Source organism: Sturnus vulgaris, chromosome Z (genome assembly GCF_052056855.1).
Source record: "Sturnus vulgaris isolate bStuVul1 chromosome Z, bStuVul1.hap1, whole genome shotgun sequence".
Classification (NCBI taxonomy): Eukaryota; Metazoa; Chordata; class Aves; order Passeriformes; family Sturnidae; genus Sturnus; species Sturnus vulgaris.
In genome coordinates, this window is record NC_142283.1 from 31477269 (window position 1) to 31490360 (window position 13092).

A 13092-nucleotide genomic window follows, 5' to 3' on the forward strand; every position below is an offset into this window, starting at 1 on the left:
CACTATGAACTGGGTTTTCTTTTGTCTGCTAGTTATGACCAAATACCTCTTTGAAACAAAATTATACCAGTGATGGAGTTGAGACAGCTTTGTGTCAATGACAGAACAAGACACACTATGATGAATCATAAAGTATCCAAAATATGACTGTTGAGTTGGTGAAGGATATACAGCCTATGTTGTTAGGCAAACATTTCTGTCAAAGCCCTCACTATCTGCTGAAAGAGCAGCCTTTTACACTAAGTTGCCATTTTGCTGATCCTCTGAAAATCTGGCAAAAGTGGTCAAGTTAGTGGACTTGTGTGCATACACAGTAGAGTGAAGGAGAAAATAAAACTGTAGCTGCTCAGAATTGGTAATTTGTGACAAAGAAATGACCTGTCATGGAAGATAAGAAGGTTCAACTGCAGAAGAGGTTGAACTGGCTGGACAGAATAGGAATGACAGAACGGAAGGACTCCCTATAAGGGAGTGAAGTTTCCCTTGGGAATCAGGCACATTGCAGAGTTGTCTTGCAACAGTCCATCACTCATGGACAGGAGTGCTCAAAGGCCAGAGACCACTTTTGGGCAGCAGAACTGGGTTGGAGAATGGATCCAATATTGGGCTGATGTTCATGGGATTGGTACCACTGAATGTATACTTATGGAATTGACTCCTGCTGCATCTCTGCATGCTCGAGGTAGAACAGCTTATGGTGATAAGACTGTCCAGTGCACTGTACGTTAAATCTTCTGTATTTAATAACAAGCCTGTGTTTACCTCAGCTCAAGTCATGCAATAAAATTTCCCCAACAAGAGACTTGTGAATTAGTGGTTGAAAACATACAGAGTCTGCCTGCACAATTGACTGGACTATGAACACAAAGGATGGGTTTATCTCACCCACAGTTATAATACAAAACTAATTTTAATTTGATGATTAAGCTCTTGGAAGTTTCAGGAACACAACATATCTCTACTGGGGTATTCTCTGAATATTTATCAAACGTTTATTTTGAACTAAATTTTCTCGTATAAAATGAAAATATATTGTGTACTCAGGTAAGTACTTTTTATGCATCCTGTTGTATGTACCAGAAGGACAATATGAATTTCTCTTAACATAATCTATAGACCTTGCTATTTACACTGAAAACAATGGAGAATCACCCAGCCTGCAATAGTCAGCTGGGCAATCTATAAAAAGAAATTTTCTTAACTAAAAACAATTAGCAATGTAATATGGAAGGCACAGTTCTCACAGTAACTGAGAGGTAATTACTAAGCTTGCTCTGTATCTGATAGACAAAGACTTTGAAATTAAATCACTGATTTCTTATCCTAGAGCTAGCTGCGAAATGAGATCATTTAATTACAGATGAATGAGTTTTTATTCTCACTTTATACTTAATGTCTATCATGCAGATTGTAAAAACGGGAAAAGCAGAAACTTGTGTGTTTATTTCAAGGAATAACAGTGGATATTCACTTGGAGCACACAAAGACTGGTACAGTCTTAAAGCTACAGAAAGATGAAAATTTTTCAGTCCAAATGAACACATCTACATTCACAGGAAAATTTTGCACAAAGTATGCATTACCAGGACCCTCTGACAGGAATTAACATCACAACCACAGAAGGAATGCACTGATGGCAGAATATGCCTTAGGAAGGTACATAACCAGCAGATTCCCATGCTGGTCACGTTATATCCCTTTTCATACTGTCCTGTTTTAAATAGCATTAGCACCTCAACATTCTTTACCCATACAAAAGCCTTTATCATTTCTTCATTCTTAGTGGCATAGACGTATTCTTCACTGACAGCTGCTTCTCATATTTTAAAAGACCTTTCAAGTGACACTCTGATTGTCATATGAACATGTACATTTCGTGACATGAGGTTGAGAACAATGTAACTAACATATTGCTACTAAATGGAACAAAAAATATTATGTTCATCTACCTCCATCACACCTGAAAAATTCCATCATTCACCAAGAAAATTGAGTCAGCTTAGTCCTTGATGTGCTATAGATGGATTTCTGCTGAGTTAATCATAGCATTAATGATGAAAAGCCAAGGCTTACCCTAGTGCTGTCAACTTTTTATTTAAATCAAGGTTATGGAAAATGAGAGTAATGAACCTCATGAAACTGAAAAAGCATCCACAATAGTAGCAGAAAAGAAAGCAAAGTCAAGTACATGAGAGCAACTGTTGCGGTTGGGGTTCTTGTTGAGGTGAAGCAGGTGAAGAAGCAGGAAGGGCCTTTACAAGGGTTTTACAGAGATGTTTATTTCAGCCACGCGTGAGCACAGTCCAGCGTTGAGAGACAAAAGGCCCAGGTAATCGTTTGGGGCTTTGGGTCAGGTATCTGGGATGAGCAGGGCGGGGGAAGAAGTATCAGAGACCAATTACAAGGGGACATGGGGGTGTTACAAGAGTACAATTAAGGCATGGGGGCTAACAAGGAAACAGGGTGGGAGTGACCGAAAGGCTGACGGACAAGGAGAGGGCATGGGTTTGGAATAAGACAGGATTGTTCTGACTTGATAGAACAGGATTTGTCATCAATAGGAGATAACTGAGAGAGAGGCCCCTCGCCTCTCTCTAACTGAGAGTGCCTTTCAAGGTCTCCACAAGCAACAGTGGAACTTTTGAAATTCATGGCTTTATCAGTACATGGTATGCCCTGTGAACAATTACAGTCCTATGGAATTTTTTTGAGAAGACAGTAACTGAAATTTTGCTTAATTTCTTCTAAATTTTATCTGGGTCATAGCCACAAAACAATACTTGAGGACCAAAGGAGGAGCTGACCAATTTGTCTTGTGCTGTCTATACTGTGTGTAGATTTATTACTCCTTTAATAAAATCAGCTACCTCCCATGCTTGCCTATCCAGGCGTAGCAGTGTATTTCAGTCACTAGACAGCAATACATTCAGGAAGGATAAAGGCCTTTTATGCATGCAGGTGTCCCTTACAGACAATAAGCTTTAGCTCTTCATGGAAAGACACCAGGATCTTGCAGCAAAGCGTGAAAGGCAAGACCTGCGTTTGCGTGAAGAAGTTGCACTAGGTAGAAGATGCTCATAGTGCCGCAGCCAAGATCTCATTGCTAGTCAGACTTGCACAATGCTCTGTAGTGGAAACTTTTTCTTATGTCATCTGGTCTTTTCTTACATTTTCTCTTTTAAATAAAACAAAACAAAATCCACAACAATTTCAAAAACCTTTTCCTTATCTGGTATTGTGGACAACACAAGGCCATAATAAATGGCATCCACTACAAAGCTTTTTCATGATACTCTTCAGCTAATCTATTTTTGAGAATGTTTTTATCAGAATAATTTAACTGTAATTGAAAATATGTCATTGAACCAGGAATTCGGAGGAAGGCGACAAATAAACGGCCATAATCTGTAGTATTTTGCACATCCTAAAATGGGGCATTTAAAAAAAAGAAACTAGAAAATAAGCATGCCAAAAAGCACGCAGTAAAAAAACATGTTATTTGAAGTGGTAAGTTGTTGCAATTCCCTACTGACCTTTAATTTACACATGCTCCTAATACCACATACTAGGCCAGTTTAAATTATTCAAAAGGAATCCACTGTATCTTTCTTGCCTCCTTTAATATCATCCCAGAATTCAAGTAATCTATGTGCTGGCCACACACATTTCACTGTAATGCGAAACAAAATCTGCCATTTATATTGCAAACTAAAAGACTTCCATAGCCCTAGTAATGCTCTCAAATGGAGATATTCCTGTTACTTAACAATTTACATCGTTTAAGAGATCAGTAAAGCCTTGAAAAACAGCTGTTTCCGGGATATTTTGTGATTTTGTCTCTACAAGTGCTGTCAGAAATACATCCTGCTCAGTTGAACCAGAGCTTGACGTGCACCAACACATACTTTGAGACCGCAAGAACTACTAAAATTTAGAACCACTAAATACTTTACTGTCAGTATGAATCTTCTTACAGTATGTTAAAAGCCACAAGTAAATTGATGGATTAAGGTGCTGGCTTGCTTGAGAGTAAAGCAGGTTAAAGACAATGCCCTCCAGCAGCTGGTTATGAGAGCAACTGTTTCAGCAGTGTGTATCAGCAGGGCTAATATTTCAATTGTACCTCCCAAAGTACTGTTGGGGGTTGAATGCTTCCCTTTTCTTTCTGTGGAATTTCTCCCATTGTTATGCTAAGTAGTTGTGGCTACACCTTAAAACGACAGATAATGTTCTCTCGTAAGGGGGTGGCTGGAGGGGGGGGAACCGGAAAAGGAAAAGTGGGACGGGAGGTCTGGAGCGGGGCTCTCTCTCGCTTGGCTCCTGGAGTGGGAGGACAGCCCGGGCTCCAATCTGTCATCTCCCCTGCCATCCCAGCACTGAGATCCACGCTCCCTGCCGTTGGACATCGCTCTGCTGCTCTCCCACCTCACCCTACTATCTCCGGACACTCTGCCGAGCACCACGACCGACACCATGAGGGGGAGTCACTTTCCCCATCCCTCTCACTCCTGGGCCGCGGCCGCCATCACCCAGCCCTCTTCAACTGCACGGGACCTGCCCTGCCCCCACAGCACCGGTAACAGCACAGGGAGATGGCCTGCGGCCAGAAGGGACTGGAGCGGAGCTAGACTGTTCTGTTCTGTTGTCATTTTTTATAGCTGTTGTTGTTTTTCTGCCTTGTTGGATATCAGTAAAGAACTGTTACCCTTATCCCCACATCTCCTGCCTGAAGGCCTCTGATTTGGACCTAAAATAATTAAAAGGGAGGGGGTTGCATTCTGCATCTCAGGAAGGGGGCTCTTGCCTTTCCTTAGACCATACCTGTCTTTCAAACCAAGACAAGTACACATACAGAAATTATACTAACAATAATTCTACCACTCACAGGTTTTCTGGTGACCCTAGTCTCTAAAGACAGCTCGGAAAGAGCTACATTTGAAATTCTTTTCACAGCAAAGAGTTCTACTACTGGTTAAAAGGATTATCAACATCCTACCTGTGTGTTCCTTTAGACTGGTTTTGAGCAAATATTATTAGGAATGCCATTAGCAAGGACTATCAGGGAATAATTATGGCATTCAACAAACATTTCTTAGGTTACAAAGTTTGCTTTTTATTCTGATTTAGAACAAAAACTAAAGCTGTATAAATGTTTTTTCTTTTTTCAACACAGACTTCAGAGCCGAGGTCTGTATTAAGTGCAAGCTGAAATTTTGCTTAGCTGTAGTTGCATATAAGAGTCAATTGACAGACTGATGGCTGGCCAACAGCCTCAATATAACTAGTTTAAAGCAGTCTGACTATAAATAGTTTTGCTGACTCAGGTCAGTCTCTCCACCTCTTATCTGTCCAAATCAACATAAGAGGAATATGAATATGGGTTACTCACACCTCAGTAATTTTATTTCTGTTCCCCTTTGGACGACCTCAGTGCAGTTGAATTAATCCTAATATAGCTGCTGAAAGAACATGAAAAACAGTCCTAACAGCGTTTTGCTTCAGAAGATATAAATAAGAATACCCCTGCTATGAGCAGTTTAGGTTAGCTGAGGACGCAGCCAATGTAGACTAACCTAGAGTGCAGAAGGATGCAGAGAAAAATAAATATTTCCTGTCCTGACATCTTTTCAATTTCATACACAATTATAAATGTGTACCTATTTCCTTTTAAAAAAATATTTCAAATATATCAAGCAGGAAGAGACCAACAAAGACCAAGTCCAGCTCCTGGCCCTGCACATGACATCCCCAGGAGTCACACCATGTGCCTGAGAAAATTGTCCCAACACTTGAGCTGTGTCAGGCGTGGTGCTGTGACCACTTCCCTGGGGACCCTGTTCCAGTGCTCAACCACCCTCTGGGTGAAGAACCTTCTCTTGATATCCAACCTAAACCTCACCTGACACAACTTCAGGCCATTCCCCTGGGTGCTGTCACAGTGACCCCAGAGCAGAGATCAGTGCCTGCCCCTTCTCTTCCCCTCATGAGGAAGCTGTAACTGCAGTGAGGTCTGTTCTCAGTCTCCTCCAGGCTGAACAGACCAAGTGACCTCAGACACTCATCGTATGGCTTCACCTTCAAACCCTTCACCATCTTTGTTGAACTCCTTTGGACACTCTCTATTGACTTTTTATGTTTTTTGTGCTGCAGTGACCAAAGCTGCACACAATGTTCAATAAACATGTAAGATTTTTATCCTGGGAGGAGAAAGACAATATGAAATTATGACGGTAGAAAAGGTTGCAGTAGGAAAACTAAGCTGAAATCAGGCACCAAATTAAGTAGTTTGTTTTTACTTACTCTACTTATTTCATGCCTATTGTTACAGTGTCCTTTCAGGAAACAAGCTATTTTATACTCTGCATTTTATTGAGCACAGAATGAAGAACAGAAAATTGCTACATATGAATCTTAACTCCATTTCTTCTCACATAATTTTGACTAAAATGTGTTTTTTACTCCTCCATCATCATACTGACAACAAAGGCTGCCTTACCAAGCCCTGAAAGCCTCCTCCATGATAGAATATTAGGTGCTAGTGCCCATAGTGAGAGGAAATCCCACATAATTCCCAGATATTCTTCTCTTGAGGATGACTTGAGGCAGAGGCTTTGAAAAAGGAATGAAGTAGGCAGATGTCATTGTATAGAGACATTGTCCAGTTTATAAAAAGAGGCAGATAATCCCTTAACTCATTGGTTTTTAGAGGAGATCCTCATAAAGTGCAGCCATACCATTAATTTGATTCTAGAGCAATTTTAATCTACATATGCATACCCTTGCTACCCAACTCCAAAGGAAGAAAAATATGTGCATAAATATGTGCATATCTCAGAATGATAATTATAATGCTTCAAATTCATATGATGTTATCCAAATGAAAAATTCTATTTGAAATCGATTTGATCATTTTCAATAACAAACTGTCCCCAAATTCAGACTACCTTACAGAACTTAGCATCCCCCATCATGTATTACCAGAAAAAGCTCCTAGAACAAAAAAAAAAACCAAAAAACCAAACCACTTCTCTAAAAACCCAAACCCACCGTATGCCTGTAACATACTGACAATATGCTTCACTAATGAAACTGAAGGCGTCTGGCTTCTCACAGCATGGAGCTTGAGAAGAATGACAGTTTAAAATAACCAGGACAACTTAAAAACAAAGACTATCATGTTAAAACTTGCCCACACAGATACACACTGACTTTATAAGATTCAAAATTAAAAGCTCTACATGCGAAAACACTCAGTCCTCCTGAAAGGACTTTATTTGGACATTTAAATTAATTGCTTGTTTATAAAAATGAATTCTCAACAAATCAAAGAAAGGGTGAGATTGACTGCAAATGTCAATCAAAACTACAGCTACAGGTGTATCTTTTTTTGTACTGCAGAGAGCAAGTAATGGACAAAACCTCAAGAATATGAAGGGAGACAAGCAAAAATGATGAATAAAAGAAAATCAGTCTTAAAAGTGAAACAACCAAAGGTTGTATTGTAAACAACCCAAGATTTCAATTTTAAACAAATGAACTCTCAGAGAAGAATGGGGATGTTAATGTTAATTAATTATTGCTAAAGCAATAATTAATAAGTTGTGCAGTACTAGAATTCTCTGCCTGAGGAGGTGGTGGAGTCACCATTCCTGGATGTGTTTAAAAAAGACTAGATATGGCATTTGGTGCCATGGTTTAGTTGAGATGTTAGGCAGTAGGTTGGACTCAATGATCTTGAAGGTCTCCCAACCTAGTGATTCTCTAATTCTGTGATTCTGTAATCAAAGCTCATTGCTACGTGCACCTGAAGAGCCATTATAACTAACTTTGAAGCATTCACAAAAGGAGTTGAAAAAGACCCTATCAGTGAATAACAGTTTCTATTATTAACTGGCATTATTAGAAAACAATAATAGCTAATTTAAAGATAGCCTCCTAATTAAAATTGGTGAACAAGATTATAATTGCTATTATTGAGCATCGTCTCCCTAGAATACTCATTTCCCTTTTAAGGGTGATGTCTCTGTATAAATATTTATTTAGAAAGTAACTGAACGTAGTGGGATTTCCAGGGAAGGTATATATGTTTTTCAAGAGACAAAGATCAGAAGTACACATGTGCAATTAAGTTAATTACCTTCTTAGAGGAATATATATATATATATATATACATATATATATATATATATATACACATATATATATATATACAGATTCTCCCACCACACTGCATCCTTCCATTTTGCATGTAGTAACTCTCCAACTAAAAAGCCAAATAAAAGTAATGAACTCCATATTCATGCCTCATATCCAAGAACACATGGCTGTTCCAATACAGCTGGTGTGTAAGGCTGTGTAAGAAGAACAGCCCTGAGCAGGACAGTCTTGCTGTGAGGAACATGCACCCCATCACGGGCCATTTCAGTGAAGGGCACAGAGGAGGGACCCCTCTTCCAGGTGCAAGTGGGGCTGCAGTGCTTGTTCTGCAGCAGGAGGGTGGAGGATTCAGTGTGTGCAGGACCCTGACAGCCAGGGAGGAGGTTTGTGATGCTCAGAGCCCACAAGGCAAGGCGGTGCGTGGGCAACTATGAGGGTGTGCCATTGCACAATCTTCTGCATGTGTGTGCGCAGTTGGAAATTGCATTGTCTTATGATTTGCTATAGAAGGGCGCTGGAAATTTGCAGGTGTTTACTAAGCTTTTGTAAGTGTTTCGTATTGTGGGATATATGTCTTTGTTGTTGCTTTTGGTACCCAATATATAATTCACTGACTTCAACTTAATTCTGTGCTGTTAAAACAAACAATTTTGATATTTGATTTAAGCCACTTCAGCAGAGCAATTTTTTTTCTATAATGTGCTATAATGTGTTTCTTTTATTAGAATAACTTAACTTGAAACAAAAAGCCCACACTATGAATATATGCACTGTCTTAACACCTTCAATAAAACAAGTGAACATATAGTTTGGTCCCCAATCAGACACAACTGCTATGTGATTTTGTCCTTTGGAAACTGAGTGTAATGGTAATGTTTCACATGATTAAAGATCAAGTACATATTCCATCAGTGACTGAATGGTGTGCAGCTGTTATGTGGATAAAAGCCTTTAAAAGAATAATACAGCTAAATAAGCTTTTTGTCATTCTGTTTAAATCCTGCATATATTTATAGGTGGTGTCTATATTCATACTCACTAAAATTTGACTTTCTCATAATAATATCTAAAATGAAGTAAGTCTGCAGATGAATAATTAAAATTACTAATAGAAAATTAATTTCTTTAATGGCTTTAAATAAAATATTCTATGTAGTTACAGAGAGAGTTTTGTTTCTTTTCTATTGTCATTTTTTAAATGGTATATGGCATACATTTAAAACCAAACCAGCAATTCTGCCTATCAAAAAAAAAAACCCTTAGAATTGTTGTATACTGTGCTTAGTATTCTTTTAAGTGGATTGCTACTGGCTTCCATTTGCTTATGATATTACTAATTAGAGACAAGAACTAAAGTAGAAATGAGGAATCACTACATTCTGATAACCAGGACCAACAACAGGAAGTGGAAAGAAATATATTTGGGAGCCTCAACTATGAGAAAAGACCTTAACAAGAAGATGGCATCAGCAAAGGTGGAAGCAATCCAGTTACAAGTCAGTCTTTTAAAGGAAGCAGGAAGAGGGTTTATATCATATATACAGCAGAATGCAGTTCTCTGGAAAGTGAATAAAAACAAGTGGATTTTAGAAACTCGGTTAAGTGCAAAACAGAAAAGTAGAAGATATATTGAAGAATAATGCTAAGTAGAATAATGCAGTAGGAATAAATGACACAGAAGAACATAAGGAAGAAAATAGAAGTGCACAATATGTCAATTTCCATTCTTCAAATATTACAGAAGAAGTTGACATGGTTTGATAGAGCAAATTGACTATGCTTTGAGGTGTTTAGATGTTTTTAAATATAAAAATCCTTTGATTTACATCGTAGATAAATCTCACAGTTTTTTAGTCAATCGTCTGTTCTTCTTAGTGAAAACTGAACTTCTTTCTCAAAACCAAAATAAAGTTTACAGAATGCTCTTACATAGAAGAGTAAATGGCATTGAATTATTTAATTTTTTATTGACTCATACTGATAAATTTTTATTTTAAATGAAAATGAAAGGATGTGTCTGAAGTCTACAAACATACAGAGTCTACCTCTTTTTGCTAGATACCCTGGAAAGACATACATTTATAGTTTGTAATATATTGTGATTACATAAGATTTCTCAACACAGATATATATTATATTAAAAATTAAAGCACAGTTAAATCAGTGTCATCTGTGGTATGGAAGGCTTATATGATTAAGAATGAGTTTATTTTAATATAATTAGCTCATATAAACTACAGCAGCATAAGCACTAGTAGACAAATAAATAAGTCCACACACAAGTAGTAAATGAGTGGACACCAGGTGCTTCAGAGCTTAACTAGTCTGATGTACACTCCAAGAGCTCTGAAGGCACTATTTATCATACAAGGAGAAAACTGAGTGATGAAATTATTGAGAAAATGAAATTAAGGTTGTAGTATTTAATTCCTATTTAAAGGGAAAAAAATCATTATAGAAGGATGCTGTTTATTATGTTTGCTTCAAATGTTCAACACAAATGCTGTAGTGAGATAACTTTGCAGATCATCACTATTTATTTTAGCAATAATATACAAAGCACATAAAAAGAATTCAAGGTGATCATGTATCCTGAAATTATTTTTGTACACTGGAATATCTCAAGGATGCTAATTCTGATGAATTAAGAAGTAGAATGACAGTAGCAATTCCTCTTCTGAATATCAGCTGTTACATCTGGCTACTTGGATGTGATCTCTATGGAAATCCAGAGAAATTGTATAAATATTTATTAAAGAAAAGAGGGTGGGAAGGAAACAGAACTTGTTTTTTTCTTATTTACCCTATTTAAACTAATTCCCCTGGTAATCACTGTTGCTTTCTCACTCCTAGAGTCCTCAGCTTTTCCTTCAAATCCTGCAATTTTTCACCCTTATGTCTCTTTCTTAGATCACAATTCTTTTTATAGGATTCGTGCAACATTGGCTTCTGTCTAACTCATAGAAGACTTACATATACCTCAAGGAGAAATAAAACAGAAGCAAGGAAAATTTCATGTTAATAAGGCTCGTAAGACACTAAGAAAGAACAGGATTACTATCTAAATGAAATGTGATGGTTCAACGAAAACATTTTCTTTCTCTTTTAATTTTCTATTTTAATTCTGTTCTTGAATTTGCAACCAAATTCTAGCTTTGAAATACCTTGGCTGAATCTTCTCAAAGCTGACACTGCTTAGCTGTCTCTGTAGACACCAATAGTCACAGAGGCTGAAATTGAGACACTGTAATCCTTTTCTTCAACTCAAAGGACCAATTGTAAAGATAAATTAAAGCCTTATTTTTGAATAAACAGTTAAGTACTTGCTTGGTTCCAGTTGACTTTAGTTGCTATAATGTACATTCATAAATATTCTTAAGCTGGAGTGATTCACTGAACTGAAGCCCAGAAGAAGCACAGCGTTGACATTGCTAACGAGTGTAAAAGCAAAAAAACCTTGTTGCTAGGTAATTTATTACAAAGTATTTATAGATCATTAAAAATGGCAAAGAAAGCCAAACTTTCTTGAATTTCCAGTTCCCATTTCACATGCAGTTGCTTTCATTCTCCAAAATAATTGGGGAGAATTTTTATGCAACTGAAAAGCTAATATGAACATTTTATTTACACTGTTTTTCTTTTGCAGGAACCATACTATGAGATGCCACCATATTCAGCTCCTCAAGGAGAGTGCAGGGATGAAGAAGAAACATTTTTCATTCAGACTGGATTGTTTGCAGAGGGGTCTATTCTCCAAGAATGAACAGGCCAGTGACTTCCCCTGACACCCCCAAAATGTGCTAGGTAAGCAGTGGCTGCCTATCTATATATATATGATATGAAGTTAATGCACAGTGAAGAATGTGTGAGCATAAGCTTCAGTTCCCACTTCAACATCAACCTTCTCTGCAACCTTGCAGAGGTAAACTAGTGTCTTCTCTCAGTACAGGTAATGGCATGACATGAGAAGTACAATAGAGTTAGGGGAGAACTTAGATAAAATGATAACAAATGTCTGACAGATATATGAGATGAGAAAACAATACAGAAATACTGAATGGAAGAACTAAAACCAGCAATAATACATAGTCTAGTATCATTTAAAAAAATATCCAAAGTGGTTTAGTATCAAACACACTTCAAGGTGTATCTACCGAGATACTACCTAGTATCATCCTTTTCATCTACATGTATGTCAAAAACTCACTCTTGCCGACCACTTTGACGCAACTGTTCCTACATTATTTGTTCCAGAGGGACACAAACCCCAAAACAATATTTTGTCAAGGCATAAAACGTGGAATAGGCACAGCAGGTAACTGTGAAAGAATCAAGGAAAAGAAGGTGAAGGGGTTTCAGCCTGTGGCCAGAAACACAGTTGGGGAATAAGTGTGAGGTCTGTGGTTTCTCTATCAGGAGAACTACAGCTATATTTTGCCTGTTTGATTTGCTCATGTAAGTATTAAAAGTCGTAAGGAAGAAATTATTTCAAGCAGATTTGCTACCAAATCTGATACCAATGGTGGCCTAATGCCAAGCACTCCTGAAAGCCACTCACTCAGCCTCCCTTGCTACAGCTGGGCAAAGAGAAAAATTTAACAAAGGGTTCATGAGTTGAGATAAGGACTGGGAGAAAACACTCCAAGGGCAAAACAGACTCAACTTAGAGATGCAAAGTGATTTTATTACTAACAAAATCAGAGGAGAATAACGAAAAGTAAAAATAAGCCCTTAAAAAAACGCCTTTTTATCCCCAGCTCCTCCCTCCTTCTCACTGACAGAGCAGGGAAACAGGGGATTGGGGGTTTGGTCAGTTCATCACCTGAGGTTTTCTTCCACTGCTCTGGGAGAGGAGACCTTCCCTTGCTGCACCATGGGGTCCCTGCCCATGGGAGACATCCTTCATGAACCTCTCCAGTGTGGTTCCAATCTCAC

General features: G+C 38.0%; 1 protein-coding gene across 12 annotated transcripts in view; it reads right to left on the minus strand.

Annotated features, from left to right (window-relative positions):
- Positions 1 to 13092, minus strand: part of LINGO2 (leucine rich repeat and Ig domain containing 2) — a 687670-nt gene that overhangs the window by 212697 nt on the left and 461881 nt on the right. The gene's annotated exons all lie outside the window — the stretch shown is intronic.